This window comes from Apodemus sylvaticus, chromosome 2, assembly GCF_947179515.1.
Source record: "Apodemus sylvaticus chromosome 2, mApoSyl1.1, whole genome shotgun sequence".
Classification (NCBI taxonomy): domain Eukaryota; kingdom Metazoa; phylum Chordata; class Mammalia; order Rodentia; family Muridae; genus Apodemus; species Apodemus sylvaticus.
Window position 1 is genome coordinate 45,604,391 of NC_067473.1, and position 3,265 is coordinate 45,607,655.

Consider the following 3,265-nt stretch of genomic DNA (forward strand, 5'->3'; position numbering starts at 1 on the left):
TTTTTTGGTATTCTGGCTTTTACAACGTCTTTGCTTCCTCTTCCACAAAGTCCCCTAGCCTTAGTGTAGTATTTCATTGGAGATGCATTAGTTAGTGTTAGGTATCCCATGTCACTTATTCTTGGCATTTTGCCCAAGTATAAATCTCTGTAATAGTCTCCATCAGTTGCAAAGATAAACTTTTTTGATGGGTATGAGAGCTGCATTTATTTGTGGGTATGAGGATAAGTATTTATAATATAATTAAAATGGCACTCATGCAGGATAATGGAAATAGCATGTTCTCTTCTGGGAGCTATGACTTCTGCATCCACATTTTAGTTGGTAAGGCATACAGTAAGTACCACACATGATTTCATTCTTGTTGAGTGAGCCTTAAGTTCTAGTAGACAGCCATTGGTTAGCTCTGAGATATAAGTGTCCTTACTGCACCCTTGGGTATATCTTGACATATTCCTCAGTCATTGCTGCGATTAATAGGCTTTACTCAAGTGGGACAAGTGACTGCATTTCCTTCTTTCGGTGTGCATGGTACCTTCTGGTACTGTGAGAGTCAGTCTTTAGTTGGGAGGGAAGATTTCTGGTCAGTTCCAGCTCTGTCCTTCCAAGTCCTATGTGCAAGGTATATGGAGTCTTTATCAATTAGATCTTACCTTCAAGTTTTGAAACGCAACCAGGGACAGTGGCAACACTCTATATTGTCCTGGGAGTCTCTTATATCTCCCAGATGATCAACTCTTGGAGATTTCCGTACTTGACACTGAGGAGCGGGAGGTTGTTAAATAGTGCATGACTTGCGGGGAGCACAATAAACCTGTGTGGCATGAATTCATTTATATATACACATATATGCATGTACATATGTATATTATACATGTATTTTAAAGGCAGTTTATAAAACAATACATTTCTCTATGGCTTTTTTCAAATATTTTTGTAATTGCTATCTCTCCCTCCTCCCCTTCCCCAGCTAAAGTCCCTTCCCCTATTTTACCCTAACTCCCTTCACAGCGACTGTATCCTCTATACTCCCCTCCACAGCACTTTGCTCCCCTCCAAACAGTCTCTTTTTACTCTCCTGGCTTCTTCTATCTCAACTCTTAATCTCTCCTATTTTAACAGTAATTTTTAATAAATGAGGGTCTTTAAAATTATAAGAACAACTTTCCAAACTCCTTAGATTATTTTGCTTTAGTTTTGTGCTTAAGACTAAGGTGGCAAAGTGTCACTTTTATCTGTTCTCTTAAAGGTATATTCTTTCATGTCTTCATTTAGGTCTAAGATTGATTTCAAAATATTTTTTATATATGATGGAAATCCCTTCATTCATCTTCTGCCAATGCAATACTTAATTGTCCCCCATTATTAGATTGAAAGACTTTCCTTCCATTATGCTTTCTTTGTGTTATTGTTTTGTTTTGTTTTGTGTTGTTTTTGCATCATGGTCAAACATCAGTTTTCCACATATGTGTGCTCATATGTGAGCTCTCTATCCTGTTCCATTCATGTATACATCTGTCTTCACACCAGATCCACACAACACTGACATCATCAAAGAATCTTTGAGACCCATTAACATCATCTTCTCACTCTTTATATTTTTTTAGCTTATATACTCATTTAATGTTGTAGATCTTCATATTATTGAAATAAGTTTGGCAATTTATGTAAAAACTCATTTGGTGTAGAATACTTAGAAGTAAATTTGGGACACGCTGATACTTGACATGATATTTAGTAGACCACCAGCATGCCATGCATTTCCATTTACAGGAATTACTGTTTCTCAGTTGTCTTGTGTAGCTTTCAATCTATAGCCTATCATAATGTGTTTTCCCAGGAGGAAAAACAGTAATTGCTTCGATTATAGTGTTGTATTTAATTTTAATTTCTGACTTGATTCATTGTCCACGTATTTAAGAAACCAATTTGTATTTTGCTTGCTTGCATTTCATATCTTCTAATATCACTTATTTCTAGTAGGTGTATTTTGAACCCGCTGAGCTTCCTACATACCCTGCTCTATTTTCTGAAAACAAAACAAAAAGCAATCTGGATGTACAATTCTTACAGTACTATTGGCTGTAGATGATTTTGTTCTTGGATGGGAAGGAACGAGTTTATTCAGCTTACACTTCCACATGGTGGCTAATCAGTGAAGAAAGTCAGGAGAAAAACTCAAGCAGGGCTGGAACCTGGAGGCAGGCGCTGATGCAGGGACCGTGGAGGCTGCTGCTGTTTGCTGGCTTGCTTGGCCAGCATTATTACAGAGCCTAGCAGCAGCCCAGGGATGCTCCCACATCAATCACTAACTAAGGAAATGCTCTACAGACACAACTTTTGGTGCCATTCTCTCATTTGAGGTTCCTTTTAGAGAATTCTAGCTTGTGTCAAGTTAACCTAAAACTAGTCACGACACCATGGAGAGTGACTTTTTTTGTTTTAGTAGGAAATGCTGTATTTTATCCATGTTAAGAAGCTAGTTGCCACAAGCCTCCTGCATGTGAGACTTTTTCCTCTAGCTGCAATAAAATTCTTCTATGTATGACTGAGGAAAAGAAAATTGATCACATTTTTTCCTTAGTGACATTGTGATTTTGTTTTTCGGGATCCTCTTCTATTCTTCTATTCTTCTATTCTTGCATCTTTTAACAATCAAATTTGGTCATGAAATATATAGAGACAATTTTTTCTCTAGTTTTAAAACTATAATGGGACCTTTTTCTTTTCTGTGTTATACAGATGCCAACAATATTATTGATAACCAAAATGTAAAACCTTCAGTGAAATTTCACTGCTTCAGGAAATGTATGAAGCTTGGGCCTGGGCAAATGTTCTAGCTTGTATGACACTTTAATTAGTGAGTTAAGTCAAATAGGGTAATTTTATAAAAACTAGAATAAAACTGTAAATTTATATAAAATTTATTCAAATCTCACTTTCTCCCTTGAAAATACAATTACATATTTTGTCACTTGAAGTTTATAAAGCGTGGCTACCTTTTAATTGTTTTACTCTTTCCTCTGTTTTTCTGATTTATATTTATATTTTGAAGTTTGCGATGAGAAATATGTGTTAATTCCACTCAGAATAACTTCCCTGTTACTTTTCATCTAAGTTTGATTTGAGTCTTTCAACCATACATTTTCCCTATTTCTTGACTTCTTGTATGTGTGGAATGCTTCCAAAGTTACTGTCCATTCTGTCTTTTCTGCTAGTTATAACATCAGGGACAGTTCCAGATCTGTTTCCATTGATCATTTCC